This window comes from Rhinolophus ferrumequinum, chromosome 2 (genome assembly GCF_004115265.2).
Source record: "Rhinolophus ferrumequinum isolate MPI-CBG mRhiFer1 chromosome 2, mRhiFer1_v1.p, whole genome shotgun sequence".
In the NCBI taxonomy this organism is placed as follows: domain Eukaryota; kingdom Metazoa; phylum Chordata; class Mammalia; order Chiroptera; family Rhinolophidae; genus Rhinolophus; species Rhinolophus ferrumequinum.
The window spans coordinates 50,399,074-50,416,977 of record NC_046285.1 but is presented as its reverse complement, the minus strand read 5'-3'; the positions used below and the strand labels follow the sequence as shown (position 1 = coordinate 50,416,977).

The window sequence follows — 17,904 nt, the reverse complement described above, 5'->3', positions numbered from 1 at the left end:
GTGTGAGCTAACTCCTTCAAATAAGTCTCTCTCTCTTTCTCTCCTGTTTCTCCGGAGAACCATGACTAACACAGGCACTCTCATACATAAGTACAAAACTTTTGAAAAGCAATTTGGCAATATGTATTAAGAGCCAATAAAAGATTTATACACTTTGATTCAGTAATACCACCTTTGGGAATCTATCTTAAGGAAATGATACCCAGAAGGAGAAGTTATTGGCATGTTAATCATGGCATTATTATTTATAATAGTTAAAGAAAGCAACCAACAAACAAAATATATAAACATTCAATAATAGAATAGTTCATTAAATTATGGTATAACTACTCGATGAAACACTTCCATTAAAATTATATTGAAGATGCTTAATAAAATAAACAACTGAATACAAAATTATATCTACAGTGTTGTTCCAGCCATGTAAAATATATATGTAGATGAGAAAATTGGGAGTGAAAAAAATTATTAGGGTTATTTATAAAGAAGACGTGTTATATGTGATTTTCCACCCTCTAATGTTAGGCTTTCTATAACATTTCTATATTGCATTTATTTTTTTTTATTTTTCACATTTTTTATCTGTGTTTTATTACTGAAATACATTGTCCTACCCATCCCACCCCACAATAAAAAGCCCACCCCAGATCCCTCATTCTTTCCCCTCATCCCCCAACCTATCCTGTACAAGTGCTACAGAATTCACTCCCCACTGGCAATTCTGAATGTTTCCTGAGTGGAGAAAAATGGAGGGGGGAAAGGGAGCCCCAGGAGGGGCTTATTTGATGGCCTTGGCCACTTGCTCATAGGTCAGCTCGATCTTTTCATCCTCTGGACAGATGGCATGGCACAATCACCGATACACTCCCTGGAACACCTCAAGCAAGGAGAATCCCTGGTACTTCTTATTCACCACCTGTACTATATGGAGCTTTGGCAACAGGTTGCAGTCAGCCAGAGTGAGCTCATCACCATCCAGAAATTTCCGCTGAGAAATGCCTTCAGCACTGGTCTCATCTACTTCTTCTAGGATGGGGGATGTCAAGAAATTCTCTAAAACTTTCAGGGCTTTCAGGAGCCCCTTTTCCAGATGATCACCGAAGGCTGGGTTTGAATTCTTGATGTAGGCAGAAAATTTAGCAAACACGTCCAGCTAGCTGTGTTGGATTCAGGGTTCAGAGCTGCCAGCTTGGGGTAGCTGGGAGGGCAGAGCCCTGCCTCCAGAAATGCCTGTCTTGTTGGTGTCTGTGTGCACTTCGGTGCCATTCAGCAGGAATGGGACCTGCCCTCCTGGGCATGGCTTCTGTACAGTCCAATTTGCCTCTTGGTGTCAATGGTGGTGATGTTGAAGGTGTCTCCCTTGAGCCAGGACACCATGAACAGTCTCAGGGACGGGGCAGGTCTTGGCCCCATTTCCGCCAGCGTTCACGAACAATTTAATTCTTCAGCCATGACTGCGATGAGGATCCTTGCATTTATTTTTTTAAAAGGGAATAAAGGAAGGAAGGGAGAGAGGGACAGAGGGAGGAGGTATTTTGCAGGTATTTTGGACACTGGTGAGCACAGGGTGCCTTCTCCCTACCTGCCCCTCCCAGTCCTGCAATGCTGCCTTCGGTGTATAGGCTCTGGGGTCCAAGTCCCCCCGGGAAGGAGGTGAGCAGGCAGCAGCTCCTGGAGTGGAGGAAGGAGTTGTGCCAGCTGCCTTTCCTTCCACCTCTGGGTTCCTACTCCATTTTTCTGGTCCTACCTTTCTTCAATGCCTGGTCACATCTGAGGATGTGATTGATCAGCTAGAGTCTCTCTCCCTGCTGCTCTCCCAGTGGGAATGCAACAAGACAGAGACCCAGGGTTTGGCCTAGAGACTTGCGTTGAACTTTAGCCAACCAACTGAATGCTAGTGATGAATTCACCCAGTGTTGGCCTGGGGCCACCTGGAGACCTAGATCTCTCCCACTCAAGAGTGAGGGAGAAAGGAGACTCCTGGATGTTTGCATATGTTTCTCGCTCTGCTGGAGAACCCATTCCTTTCTTTGCCTGGCTAATTTCTACAGTCTTGAAAGACTCAGCTAAGGCATGACCTCCTACAGGAAGCCTTCCCAGATATACACTTCCCTGCCAGGCTGGCTCAGGTTGGGAACACCAGGGGGATAAATGCTGTGTCTGCCAAGGCCTAGGCAGAGCTGAAACTTAGAAAATATTTGTTGACTGAAAAGAAATCACTTCCTTGTAATTGACTTGGCCCTTGGCCTCACATCTCCCTGGACCCAAAATCCCCTCTACCACATATACTGTCCTGGGAAGAACAGCTTCTTTGATTAAATTTATGTACCATATGGAAGGAGGAAACACTTTGGTGTTGTGACGGCCATGAAAATGTACTGTTCAGATCTCCTGCTACACAGAGCATAACTGACTGACACACCAGCTGCAGTCCCCTGCATCCACCATCACCTTTGACAAGAGATCATGCTTCCCCAGGGCTGCTCCCAGCCAGTGCCTGAGCATAGTGAGGGTATAATGCAGGCACGTTCCAGCAAAACATGGGACTCCTCCAGTGGGTGACACTGGCTTGAGGACATCCTATTGGCCTGATGGAAACCGTCTTAGACTGAACTGTAGTCCAGGACTCTTCCTACCCAGTCCTCGAGGCTTCCTTCCCCCTTTCCCTCATAGAGGTCAGACCTGCATCGAGGTCTGAAGGTTCTGCTCACTCTCTCTGGTTCCTTCCCTGTGGCAGCCAATTTCCAAGATAGCTCCTAAAGATCCCCAGTTCCCTGTGTTCATGTTCTCATGTAGCCCCTCCCACACTGTACCAGGGTTGGTCTGTGTGACCAACAGAATATGGCACATGTGATAGAATGTCACTTCTGAGATTAGGTTATAAAAGATACTGCAGCTTCTCTCTCTCTCTCTCTCAAGTCAGCTGCCATGGTGCTGCCGTGTTGTTGAACAGCTCTGCCCACATGGTGAGAAGCTGAAGCCTCCAGCCAATAGCCACAGGAGTGAGCTTGGGAACCTTTAGCTGACTGTGGCCCCTGCTGACAACTGCAACCTTCTAAGAGGTCCTGAGCCAGAAACAACTAGATAAGTCTCTCCAGATTCCTGCTCCTCAGAAACTTGGTGAAATAATAAATGTTCGTTATTTTAAGCCACTAAGTTTTGGAGTGATTTGTTATGCAGCAATAGATAATTATTAAATAATATACTCCCCTTTTTCTTTCCGAGGCATTTCCTCCAATAAATCTTTTGTGTGCTTAATCTTGTCATGACATCAGCTTTTCAGAGGACTGAGACAGCATAGGTGTCAACAGATGACAAGAAAAACAGCCAACCCTAACTGAACATGTAGTAGTGCCAGACTCTTCTAATCACCTATCATTTTAGTTAATCCTCATGACAATTCTATGCGATACTACTATTGTCCCCATTTGATAGATGAAGAAACTGAGACACAGCGATGTTAACCCCTTTGGATGTGGAGAGAGCGCCTAGAAAAGCAAAAAGTGCTGTGGTTACTGCAGAGAGTTCTAGTTCTGGCTCAGCTGTGTGACTTTGGACAAGACATTTCACTCCTCTGTGCCTCTTCCTCTCTATGATGAGGGTACCAAAATGACTGCTCTCTGAGGTCCCTTTTAAGGATAACAATAGGGTATCACTAGCATTCCAAGAGTCAGACTAATAAGACTGACACGTAAGAGATAAGATCACACAGACACATACACGTGTGTACGTATACAAATATATGTGACTCAAATGTCAGCTAGAGTCATCCTTTCTTTGGGGTCAGAGAGAAGGGAGGATCAAGCTCCCCTTCCACCTTCCTTGTCAAGTCCAATGCTCCCTCCAGACACTGAGAATCCTTTGGTGGCAAGTGGAGGAGGTGATGGACTTGTGTCACCCCCCACCCCAAAGTCCCACTCCAATTTCCTGCCTTGAGACTTCCTGGACTCCACCCTGCACAAAGCTGTTCTGCTTTTTCTCTGTCCCTGTGCCAACCCAAATTTGAGACATAGCCTTTTTCTCCTTGATCCCTGACCCCCTGCCCCACCCCCATGACGCACCCAACTGCAACAGAACTCAGACTATGGTCTCCCGGTCATTGGCCACACTGCACAGCAAACAGCAGCCTGTCGCAGAGCAGGAGGTAGTTTTTCTATCACCTGCCCTGGCCCACCTCCCTCCACCCCCACTCCAGTTACCCAGGCTTCCCCCTCTTGCCATTGCATAGGGTTGCCAGATAAAATACAGTATGTTCAGTTAAATTTGAATTCCCCATAAACGACAAATAACCTTTAGTATAAATATGTCCCAAATATTGCATGGGATATGTTACATTAAACAATTATCCATTGTTTATGTGAAATTCAAATTTTACTGGACATTCTATATTTTTATTTGTTCACTCTGGCTTCCTCTTTTTTTCCGTTCTTGTTTAAAAATTCGTTTTAGGTGTACAAAACAATGTGATAACCACCCCCCGCACCGCACCCAATCTACTACCCCTCTGACATCGTATATAGCTGTTACAATTCCACTGAGTCTATTCCCTATGCGGTACTCCGCATCCTGTGACTATATATATATTAAGTTATAGTTGACATTCAAAATTATTCAGCTTCAGCTTCAGGTGTACAGCACAGTGGTCAGGCTTCCTGTTTTCTTCCAAGGCTTCTCCTCGCCGCTCTCCCCAAGGTCACTCCTGACACTCAGATTCTGTTCACTGTATAAGTCAGAGCAATTATGATCTGCCCAGATCTCACCCCCAAAGTCAGCCCAGGTCCACGCTGTATTTCTAAACCCCTCAAGGACATCTGCTCCTTTATTAGCTCAGTGCACCCACAGTTTATGTTTTCTTCTTGAATTCCTCCAACCTGTTCTTCGAAACAGCACTTTCCTCTTCTGTTGCTGGTATAAAAGTTGTCTTAACACAAAGAGGCTTCTCCAGCTGCCATCAGAGTGTGGAAGGCCTATCAGTGCCTACACAATGCAAATAAAGAAAGAATTTGCCAGTGGAGGCCAGCCAACAAGGAGAACAAGAAAGGGGGCCCAGGAGACTGAACCGGCTGGGAAGAGGCCCTGGGTAGAGGAACACAGCTCTCCACTTCCAGAAGTAATCCCTCGTGTATACATCCTATAGTGTTAGGGTGTATGGGGGGAAATGGTTTTGAGGTCAAACAAATGTGGAAAATTTCTGGTAAAACTATGTTTATTTCAGAGCCTTAAATAGTCCTACACACATTGTGAATTTCCAGGAGTGGATGAAATACTCAGCCTTCTCCAAACTTAATTGGCATTAAGAGTCCTTTTTTTGAAAAGCTGTTCATGTAAGAGTGTTTTGCTTTGGGAAATGTGGCCTTTCACTTCCCCCTCCCCTAATTCTGCTGCCAGCTCACTAAGTTATCTAATTTGAGTCTTCGGATACCTAGAAGTTATGAAGGGGACCACCCTGTCTTCAGACACAGAGATTTAATAATTGCAAAGGGACAGCATAGGGGAGATTGCTGAAGATTGATAGACTTGTATAGTGGACAATAAATCAATAGACATCACACAGTCAGACAGTTGGAGAGTTCTAGCTTATATTTTCCGTTAATAAACGGCATTCTGGTTTATATATCAGTTGTGCACGTGGGTTTGGTTAGCAGAAATCATTTCCCCAGAAGCTTGGACATTGATAAGACCTGGCTCTTGGTTACTGGGCTGAAAAGATGGGCCCAAACAAAGTGACCAGTAGGCTTCTTGTTTCTTCCCACAAAGCACCTTCCAACTCCAGAATTGTGGGCTTTAGGAAATGTGGATCTTTAAGAAATGTTAAATTTGCTGAGGGCCAATGGGGTCGTCATAGGTCAGCCATCTGAGCAGTGGGCAAAAGGCCAGCTGGTGAGCTGAGGTGTATGAGGAAGGAGAGAAGTGAGAAAAGGGGTAAGTGCAACGAGGAAGAGAAGACATAAGTCAGGGAGGTCCAAGATCAGAAGCGAACATGACATTTAGTAGGTGCCCAATACTGGAGGGCAGTGGGAACAGGAAATGCATGGAAAACAGGAAGACAGAGGAACTAGGCTGCAGGCCGGGCTTCAGAGCAGTTTCAGGCTGAACCCAGGACAGCAGCCAGGAGGAGATGCATGTCCTAGCCTGGGAGGCTGAGAGATAACTGGAGGCCTGCTGTTCTCCACGTGGTGGAGTTCTTCAGGAGTGGACAGAGCACAGAGCCCAACCCTGGGGGGAGGCACCTGAGCTCTCACACCTAGGGAGAAGGGGCCTGTGGATGGTGAGGGCCTGACTGGGGTTCTGAGAGCTGGCAAGAAAGCTCTGGGAACCGAGGACTCAAAGTCTTCCCTACCCCATCTTCCCATGGACATCCTTTTCATCAGCCACGGCCCTGGTCCTGCTCCTCTGACCCATCCTGGTTGTAAGAGGAGAGGGAGCTCCTTGTGGACTGGTGGAGACTGTGGAGACCCCGACCCGCCTCTGCCAGAATACCATGGCAGCTGATTCTATTTCCTCTTCCTGACCCAGGGGCCTGAGCTCACAGCCACCTCCTGTCTGCCCAATAGACAGGAGCTGTGACAGCCCCCCTCCACACCCCTGCTTCCCCACCCAGTTCTCAGAACAGCCCATATTGAAACTGAATTTGACACATTCCCTTACTTCCTTGTTCCTCTTGGCACCTGGGTCACTGACGTCCTGGACCAAAATGTTCGTTGTGCCAGCACCCTCCAGAATCAGGGACCCACCCAGGTAGTCTCAGAGTCTGGCAGCGTCAGAGCAGGAAGGGACTGCAGTGATCGCCTAGTCCAACCTCATTTCAAAGATGAGGAAGCTGAGGCAGCGAGTGAGGAGTAGCTGCCCAACGTCACACAGCCGTGAGACTGTTTAGGTTCTGGATCTTCATGTCCTCCCTGAACTAAAATAGTGTCCAAATAGCCCCTGTGATCAAAATCCAGAGGTCACTTCATCCAGCCTCTTGCCTCCAAGGGGTCCATGACAACAGGGGTTGCTGCAATCTCATAACTTCTGGCTGCTCGTTGACAAATGCAGCCTCGCTCCCTCTCCGGGCCCCAGTGCCGCATTTTCCTATTCACTGACTTAACATAGACCACTGAGTGGCTTCACCTAGTAAGCCTCAGCATTACTAGGGAAAGGGAGAGGATGACCCAGTAGACTCTTCTTCTTCATAGGGGTATTGTAAAGCCAAAATGAGATTCAGATGCAAAAGCACTCAGGGTGGGAACGTGTGAGGCCCCTACAAGGTAATGGGGAAAGGACACATGCCCCAGAGACATTTGGCTGTGCTCAGGCCAGTGGCTCTGTAACCGCCTTGCCCCACTCACCTCTGAGCCATGTGGACTCTGGCTTTACCGACACCGTTCCCTTCTCTGGAGGGTCCTTCCTCTGGCCCTTGGTGCACCCATCTGATACCACCTTCCTTTTAGGAAGAGACAGTGTCCTCTGGTTTGCAAATCAAATGAACTGGGTTCAAATGGGCACCAGTCAGCCTGCTGTATGTTTTTGATCTCAACAGCTTTCCCTCCTCTTAGGAAATGTCCCACATCCTTTAAATGGCTGATGAAACCAACATCTGTACTCCTTAAAGTGTCCTCCTCCAGCCACTTGCCTCAGCATCACTTGGGGAAATAGGTAAACACGCAGGTTCCCTGGCTGAGGCTTGGTGGAGCTGATATTGAAATATCAGCTCTGGAGCTGATATTGAAACCAGCTCCCCTAGGACATGTTTATGCCTGTAGAGTCTGAAAAGCTGAAGGATGTGACTCTTACCAGCTCTCTAGCCTCATCTTATTTATTCCTCCCCCTTAGCCCCATCTCTGTGGTCTTCTTCAGATCCTTGATTAGGTAAAGTTTTTCTCTACCTCAGGGCCTTAGCACATGCCATTCCTCTGCTCACAGCTGTCTTGCCCCACCTCCACCTGGCTAACCAGTGCTCCTCCTTTAGACCAGCTTAGGCATCCTTCTGCCTGCCCACCTCCCCCAACTAAAGTAAATGCCTTGCTGTATGTCCCTAGAATCCTCTCTGCTTTTCCCTCATAGCACTTAACACAATTATAATTTACTTGCTTGACTTTTTGTTTAATATCTGCTTCCAGACCAGACTGTTGAGATCAGAGACTGCTGTTATCTCTGCTTTTAGCCCCACACCTGGCACAGATAGTTCTAATCAATGAGTAGAGATAATATTCTATGTCAAAATGCCAAACACAGTGGATGTTCAATATACGGTGGCTTAAAAAAACACAACCAGCAAGTTAAATAAGAAAACCAGCATGAAAGAGCCAACATAGAGCTTTACTGTTAGTAGCAAGTCAATTTTCCGGTATGCGTAGTTTGCTCTATTTTCTCACCTTTGCATGTGGTGACACAGGTTACCAGCCTCTGGCAGCCTCTGAGTGGTGGTGGGTGAAGGGCAGAGGTTTGTGTGGACTCGGACTGCCTGCTGGAAGGACATGCCTGTCCAGGAGCTGGCCGAGGCCCAGAGGAGCTGGAGGTCTGGCGGTGGGCAATGCCTGCGCTGCCCACCACCTGGCTGCTCTCTGCTCAAGTAGAAGGGATGACTGCAGGCCGAGCGTGAACCCGGGTGAATGCGATTCCAGCTGACTCTCAGCCAGCCCTTGTGGGCAACACAGCTTAGTCATGGCAAAGATGGCCTGTGCCCACCAGACCCGGGGCTCCCCAAGGCAGGTGGCTAGGTTTTTCTTAATTCTCTGGGTGTCTTCCCTGCACCCAGCACAGAGCCAGACACACAGTGGGCACTCACTTAATAACCATTGAAAGAATCTATGGATTAATGAATGAGCAAAATGGCCTGGCATGGTGGCTTCAGTCCTGGGTATATGAGTGTGTATGCACATGTTCATACTTTAACAGTCCACAGGGCTGGGGAGAGGATGACTTCAGAAGAGGCAGTGGATGGCAAGGGCCTGGATACATGGGAGTGGAGGGTGGTTAGGATCCGAGTAGGGAGAGGGGAGGCAGGCTTTGACTTTGGGGGTGACAGGGAGGCTGCCTTTAAATATCTGAAGTGCTGCCCTGGGAGAAGGGTGTCAGAGATGACCAGGTAGGATGAGAGGCCAGAGCTTGTTAAACAGAAGAATAATGTCTTGCAGTTGGTTCTGTCAAAAAATAGCACAAAAGGTAGTGAGCTCCCCGTTACTAGAAGGACTCAGCCAGGGCTGGACAGTGCTTAGTTGTGGCACTGTCCAGTGTAGACACACCAGTGTAGACCAGTGTGTCTCAAACTTTGTTTTTAAAAACTACAACCTACATAGAAATACATTTCATGTTGCAGTCCTCTGCTCATGCACACAAAGGGGCCCACTCCGTCGGGCTGGGCGCTCAGCACAAGCATGGGGAGAGCATTGTACCTGCTCTCCTATCAGGTACCTGCTCTCCCATCAGCCTGAAGGCCCCCATCAGGCCTGGGGTCCCGAGGTTGTATTCTCAAGGAATTCAAACTCTCATTAATACTCACCGGAGAAAAACTTCTTTAGGAAGATAAACCTTCACTTAAAAAACTCACAAAACATTTTTCTCTTTTATTACAAAATAATATTTATTGTTGGAAGTACCAATAAGCAAAAAGAATAAAAGCCATTTACTACTCAGGTAATGTCAACGTCAACATTTCGGTATATTTCCTACCAGGTTCTTGTTTTTTTCATTGTATATAGCTCTTCTTAAAAAAAATGGGATCACATTGCATAAACCATGTTATCAACATGTTACTTCACAGTGTTTTATTAATGTTTCCTTGATTACTGTATATTCTTCCACAAGATTGTTTTTTAAGAATGCATCATATTCTATTGCATGAAAGCATCATGAGAACTTAACCAAATTCTGGTAGTTATCCATTAGGTAGTTTCCAGTTTTTGCTATGTACGTATGTCTTTGTGTACCTGGCCTGTGATTTTTTTGGATAAATTCCTAGAAGTGAATTTTGAAGAGTAGAAGTAAAATATTAAGACTTTTGCAATGTGTTAATAAATTACTTTCCAGAAATTACCAATTTTTAATCCCGAGAGCCATTATAAATGTCCGTTTCTCCATATGCTCATCAATCCTGGGTATTATCATTTTTTTCAAATCTTTACAAATGCGATTTTTCTTAAAAAGTGATATTTTGTTTTGATTTGCTTTTCTTTAAATACTAGTGGAATTGAAAACTTCTTCGATGTATTTCTTTGTTTATTCATGCCCTTTGCTCCCATTTTACTTTATTTTAAAGTATTATTGTTATTTGTAAGAGCTCTTTATATATTAAGGATATTCATATCTTTCAAATATGAATGGTGGGTGGTTGCAAATATTTTTTGAGTTATTAAAAATTGCCTTTAAAGTTAACTTGTTTTTTGTTTTGACATATAGGGTTAACCTTCGTTTTAAAATATTGCCAAATGCATTCAAAAGCCAAAAATTATAATGTTTGGATTTTGCATGTTATTCTTTCCTCCTCTTCACTGCCCCCTCTGCCTCTTCCCTCCCCATGATGCACACTCCAGAAGCAGATAAGAGTTTCTTGTGATTAGGGAGGTTTATCTCATTTCCAGTCTTTTATGTTCTCTGCTGCTTTCCAGGCCATAGGCAGGTTATGACCATACAGTTAAACAGATGGGTCATGGAAGAAAAATCAACTGTGGATACCCTACGTCCTGGATTACCCATCCATATAATCCGAAAATACTGCGAAGCTGGTGATTCTGCCCCACTCTCCTTCAGGGCACAAAGCCTGGCATCCCATCACTGCCCCTTGTGGAACAGAGAGTCCAACCCTCCTGGTGCCCTCTCCCGCCCAGAGGGTCTTCTCAGGAAGATTCCGGGGTAGAAAGACTCTTTAAAGCCCTGCTTCTTGGGCTGGGTACAGCCATTCGTCATCTCAGATTGGTCGTCTCACAAGCCCCACCCCCACCTGCCTTTCCTGCCTGGACCTCTCCACCTGCACACCCTCTTTCACTCTGTGAAGAAACCACAAGCTTTTTCAATTTGGGGGGAAATTGAATAGCAAAAGTGAAAAAGCTGTGGAGAAAGACAGACCTGCCTTCTAATTCTGGCTCAGGTCCCTGTTAGATGTCTAACTCTGGACAAATTACGTAATCTCTGAACTGCTCAGAGACACTTCAAACAGTCTGAAGTGCTGCCGGGGAGGAGCACCGTGGCTGTTCTGCCCAAAGCTCCTTTCCCCCAAAATGACAACGTTCACATTCTGTTTCCCACCCACCTTCTCTCTCTCACTTCCCTCCATGAGCTCCATGTCCTCTATTCCATGTAGAAAACAGAGACACCCACCCCCAGGAAACTCCCAAACATAAGCACCCTCTGCACAAAGTCCCCCCACCCCCCGACCCCCGGCCCCCAGCACAGAGAGATGCGAGATGTTGCTCCTACAAAGCAGGCCCTGCATCGGGCTCTTCTCTGCAGTTTTCCTCCTGTCTGAGGCTCCCCCACCCCAGGCAGGTATTCTGGATTCCACCCAGGTACCCAAAGGATTTCACCCACATTCAGGGGAATTGGGGTGAGTCAGCTACTAGTACTTCTCACGTTTCTCATGGTGCCACACAGGTTGGCAGCATTAAACCACTGGAGCCCTGATGAAGGGGCTCTGGTTTCACCGTCTTATTTACTCTTGTTAACACTTCCTCCACTCACCAGCCCGGGCTGCATCCACAGGGGCTGGACCCCAGCTTCACCTCAGGCAAAACAACTGTCCTCCTGCGTCTCAGGGACTCTGCTTACAGCCGTCCTTTCCTGTTGTCCCGTAGTTCAAGGTCAGGCCTGGATGCCTGATGAACCTGTCAATTTGCTCAGCACTCCTGTCCTGACCTTGCCATTTTCTCCCTGCCTTCCTCACCCTCTGTATTCATCTGATGAAAGGACACGCTTTCATTGTAGGAGAAGTCACTGGTTTTTTAAATGCATTGGTCATTTACACGGAAACACAGACTCACAGTTATGGATAAAAACACAAGTGAATTTTAAGTTTGTCTCTCATTGCTGCCCAAGGCTGGTGGGGAGGGAAGGAGAGGATCTAACAGAAGAACAAGAGTTTAGGTTTCATGTTTTTAATACTTCAGGCAAAGTACAGTGACCTTCACTCTGATGGCATGGGGTGGGGGTGGGGTAGGTCTAGCCACAGCCAGGGTGCTCTGAAAGCCAGGTCCTAGCATGTGTGGGCCTGCCTCTTGGCAGAGGGGCAAACTAACCAAGGACCAGTGGCCGACTTGTCTCAGAGTGACCAGGAGTTTGGCTGCCCAGGCGTGTTAAAGGGAGTCAGACATTCAGGAGCTCCCCAGGCAATAACAGTCGTAAAACCTTTTAAAGCATTTTTAAAAAACTGATCTCACACTTAGTGTAGGCTAATATAATGATATATATAATATATACTATTATATCACACATCACAATATATTAATGCTACACATATTAATTATTATAAGATATTGAAACCTACATTTGAACTCTCAACATACAGTCAGGTTGCGTCTAGGGTCTGGCAGACTTTGACTACTCTGTGAGATAGTCTATTGTCAAAATTTTAAAAAAGCCCTCCAATCAAAAACATTCTCTCAGGACCCACTCCATCCTTGCCCTTGCATACTATGCTTTTTAGTAGTTTGATTCAATACTATTGTTTCTGATTCTCAAAACCTCATTCTCTCAAACAGGCTCCTTTCCCCCAGTCTCCAAAGCATAGTCTTTGAAGAACTTAACCAACTTTTGCATAATCACTGTATAAAATAAGTTTATCTGCATATGATTAACACCTGATCTAGCCAAGTTGATTATCTTCCAGTTTACAGGACCCTGGTGGGGACAGTAGCCTCCTGAGCCCTATAGGCAGACCTGTCCCCCCACCCCCATTTCCCTTCCAGAGCTATTCACTCAGTAAGACTCATACTGTAACCCCCTCACTTCCATGAGCTGTCCCTTCCACCCAGAACACCACCAGACTCTTGCCACAAACAACTTTTTGGCTCTCTTTCCATGTCCTCCTTCTCTGGGGGTAGTGGTGGGTAGGGGAACACTGACATTTGTTGAGAATCTTCTATGTGCTAAACCAATAGGAAGTATGATTACTATTCCCATTAAGCAGATGGGGAGACTGAGGTTCAGCTGGGAAGCAGGCTGCCCGAGGTGACTCCAAAGCCCTTGCCCTTTCCCTGGAGCACTCGCTCTGCCTCCTGGGGCTCAACAACAGCCCCTCTCACACCCTCCTTCCCAAAGGAGAATAGGTGATGACTCCTACCCAGGCATCTCCTGGACCTGGGGCCAGGTCCTAGGCAGTTTATCCTGGACCTGATATCTCACAGCTGAAGTCTCTGGACCCCAGAAGCTGAACTTTCATCTCAGTGAAAATTTCATCTTGCAGTGCTTGCACCTGCGGATGTAGGCTTATTAATTGTAACCCTCTAGCCTCCTCCTCCTCCGGCCTGCACCTCAGCTCTCAGGGCTCCAGGGAGTGTGTGTGGGTAACCGACGCTGAGGAGAGAGAACATTCCAAGTACACTTGAAGAAGTAGTGTCAAGGGGGTGGGGTAAGGTGAGAAGTCGCTTTTCTTCAATAAAGGGAGAGTCTGGGGTTGTGTATGTGAAAGAAAAAAAGGTCTAGGTCTTATTTTTCCCCACCCTTAGAGATCAGGGGGGTCAGTTTAGGGGTTGGGACATTGGAGACACGCCTGGGTATGGAATGCCAGAGGACAGGGTGGGGTTAGTTGATTTTTAAATATACTGGCCTGTCCCTCTCCACTTGCCCACCCTATTCTCTTCCCTGGGGTTAAGAAAACAGGAAGTATGATATCTTCACTGGCAAGTCTACCTTTGAGAGAGCAGGACTGAAACAAGGGGTGCCGGTGTGGTCATCTCCACCGAGGCCCTGCTCTCCTGTTTTCCCCACTTCTCTTCAGCCCTCCTGGGCAATGGAGGGGTGGTCCCTGCACAAGACATAATGAGGCAGAGCTGGGAGCTCCTGGGTCTGCTGCCTGCCCAGCTTCCCGCCCTGGGATGTTTGATCAAGGGATTAATCCAGATGTTTCCCTTGGTCACCCAGCCTGGCTTGTGACACAGTGGTGATGAGAGCTGGCATTTGGGGATGTCCAGGGTCAGCCCAGGGTAAAGGGGGTTTCCCTGCAGAGGTCCATATTGTGAGGACCCATACATTTACCCTTCCCAAACTTTCTTCAGAGAGGTTGTACTGGGTTGGATAAGTGTCCCCCTCCCAAATTCATGTCACCAATAACCTCAGAATGTGACCTTATTAGGAATAGAGTCTTTGTAGATGGATCAGTTATGTAAACTGAGATCGTACTATATTAGCGTGGTTACCACCACTCCAGTGACCCATGTCCTTAAAAGAGAAAACAGACACACACACACGCAGGGGAGAAGAAGGCCACATGGTGGTCACGGCAGAGACTGGAGCGTTGGAGCTGCAAGCCAGGGATGCCCGCAACCACGAGACGTTGAAGAAGCAAGGAAGGATTCTTCCCTGGAGCCTTTAGAGGGAGCATGGGCCTGCTGACACCTTGATTTAGGACTTCCAGCCTCCAGAACTGTGAAGAGAATACATTTCTGTTGGTTTATGGTAGTTTGTTATGGCACCCCTGGGAAACTAATACAAAGATCCCCTTGGATTGCCTTCATGGAGCTTCCTCCATTGTCCAACACACACCCAGACCTCAGGGCCACAGATCCAGAGGGCCTGTCATTAAACGCCCCTCTCCGCATGTCTGGAGCTCTCTAGATTGTGACCTTGTGAAGGCAGGGGGTGTGTCTCGCTCATCTCAGCATTTCCTGTGCCAGGCACACAGGTTTATGGAGTAAGTTGGTTGTTGGAGTACCAGGCTGACCCTCTAAGTTCTGGGGCCTCCACTGTACACAGGGGCTTGGGGCTTGCTGGGACAGCCTGGCTCTGTTCCCCTCTCCTCCCCGTGGCCTTCCCTTCCAGCTTCAGCTGCTTCCTCTCTCCAGCTAGGTTTTGCTCCAGGATGATTCGCATTCTCTTCTGCTCTAATTCTCTGGCTAAGTGCTTCCCTCCAACCTTTTATCTCTTTCAAATTCCTTCTGGATCACTTTCCCTGGAATATTCACCTGGGCTGTGTATTCAAATGGGAGGCCTGGCAGTGGTTATGGATCAGAGCTGGGAGCCCACCCAGGAAAGCGTCCTTGAGGGACTCTCCCTGTTTCCTAACCCACCTGCAGAGTCCTTAATCTATCCACCATTTTCAGCTCACCTGAGTGATTATCTCATTTTACTGTTGGTTTTACCTCTACAATTAGACTGCCTGCACTGGAGATTTAATGGACTCCCAGTGTCCAAGAATACACCCACATCCTGTAGACTTAGCTAATATATGTTCCTTGACTTCCTGCTGTACGAGAAGGAAGGGCAGAGCAGCCTAACTAAACATGCCAGACCCGATTCTAGCTTAAGGAAACCAGCCTAAATACGCAAGGAGCTTCAGGCACACAGACTCTCATCTCTGCATTACTTGTAATAGGGACAACTGTAAATAGCTCAAGTGTCCAATGTGATTAAGTAAGTTATGGTGGCAGTCCCCTCAGTGGAGTATTGTGAAGTCTTTAAAAATGTGTGAATGAAGTATTGTAATAACAGGAAGAAATTTTTAGGTTTCAAGTTACATGATCAAGTAGGAATTCAAATTTTACCTATGATATGATAGTTGTAAACTACACACACACACACACACACACACACACACACACATAAATATATGAGCGATTCATGGGGATGCTAGACTCTATCAATGTATTAAGAGGGGTTTTTCTTGGGTGGTAAAACATTCATGTTTTTCTTCTCTCTACTTTTAAGTATTTTCCGTGTCTTCTATGATGAGCATGTATTACTTTTATAATGGGAAAAATGACAACTAGTAAACTTTATCTTAAAAGACTATTTTAGGCCCAGGCTGGGCTCTCTCTCAGAACCCTGCATGGAGACCTCTGCCGGCTGCCGTGTCTGAGAGGACAGTCCATTGTTTTTCCATCCCCATCATGACAACGTCTCTGAGTGTTGCTGTGAACAGAGGTTTAGACTAGGGGCAATGGTTCTGATCCGGGTGCTGGAAGTATGCAAAGACAACTTAATACACATGGGTGGCAGAGTGGCAAAGCAGAAAGAGCACTGGAGACATGGGTTCAAGGCCTGCATCTGCCACTTACAACTGTGAACTTGGGCACTCCCTTCTCTCTGGGCCTACCCTCTTCTTTAGTAGATGAGGAGTGTAGACTATATAATTGCCAAAGTCTCTTCTAGTTATAAAATTATGTTGAGATTCTTTTTTTTTTTCCTTCAGAATTTAAAGAGGGAAACCTAACCATAGAATACAGAGAGCAAATCTGGACACGTGGATTCTGGGTTTTTGACTTAGGACTGTTGCTAACTTCCTGGCCTAGATTTGCTTCTCCTTGAAGTTGAGTGAGTGGATACATTTAGATTCCTGGGCCTCAAGTCACTACCGGCCCTTAAGCCCCGCCTGTGCACTCAGGATGGCCCCTCCCTCACAAGGACCGCATGCCTGGGAAATGTTGCTCGGACAGGTATTATGACCCCATCCGCCTCACAGGTAAAACGAGAAGGAAAATGAGCTAGTTGGTATGAAAATGCCCCGCACTTTTAGAGCAAAGAGCTGAGAACCCCAATCATGAGAGAATTATGGGGGCCTTTGTGTGGCCCAAACCCCAGGGCCCCTGCTTTCAACACGGCCTGGGAGCCAAGGCCTCAGATGCAGGGCTGCCCCTTCACTACCCCGGCTCCCTTCTCCACAGTGGCACTGACACCCACACACAACACTCTCCTGGTGAGGGTCCGGTCACTGGGCCCCGGCATCAATCCCGTTGGTCTTTGTCTCTTGCAGTGTGAAATCTTGTCTTATCAGGCAGGTCACATACTTCTCATGGACAAAATTACTGTACATAGCAGTGTGCCAGGCCCATCAGGCCCACACACCCCCTTGCTGAACTGTTGAGTATGAAGCAGTGGAAAGAGAATTTGGAGTGGTGCAGATCTAAGTCTGGATCCCAGCGCAGAGGGTAGCTTTCTGTATCTATGAAACAGGCATCCTCTTACACGTGTTTCAGGTTGAGTCCTTCTGGAAGCCAATGCTGAGATGGAGTGAAATGGAAAGGCTTATTGGGAGTAATACTTATGAAAGGAAAAGGGAGGAGGCAGGACTGGGCAGAGGGATCCGACAAAGCTGACAAAGTCACAACGTCCCTGTCAGCCTTATGGGATACTCTGGGGTGCAGACTACCTGTTAGAGGAGTCCTGTAGGGTGAAAATAGCCAGCACCTTGCACCACTGCGTTGCTCACTCACCGGCCCAAGGGTCACCCCGAGAAAGCTGAGGCCACCCTGAAGGAGCTAACAGCTGGAAGCTGCCAACTAACCACTCTCCTTGCCACTGAACCCTGAATCCCTTCTTAAAGGTACACGTCAGTGTCTTGGGAAAATAATATAGCTCAGCACACAGTAAGCACCGGTGTATGTTAATTCCCTTCTTTTGCTTTGGAGCCAGGCAGACCCAGTCTCGAATTCCAGCTTTGTGACTTATTGTGTGACCTGGGCAAGGTGACCAAGAGAGTTTAGCGTTTTCCAGTTTCACTTGATCACCCAAACGGGACCATGACTCAAGATGACGAGAGTACATGTTCATCATCCTGAACCTCAGTTTCCTCACATGTGAGATGGGGAGAATGACAGGCACCTCACAGGATTACGGGACGTACGCAGGACCTGACATTCTAGGTACAAGTTTTTTTTTTCCAAGACTTAATAAATCAGACTTAATCAGTGTCAGACTTCCTGCCTCATCTCAGTCTCAGTGCGAAAGGGTGACCAGAAGTAACTATTAGCAGCATGAACGTCTATCAGGACATAC

The 17,904-nt window shown here is 47.0% G+C and overlaps 1 pseudogene; it reads right to left on the bottom strand.

Moving 5' to 3' along the window:
* Window positions 1-778: 778 nt before the first annotated feature.
* LOC117013339 (chloride intracellular channel protein 1-like) lies at window positions 779-1,435 on the bottom strand (annotated as a pseudogene).
* Window positions 1,436-17,904: the final 16,469 nt, after the last annotated feature.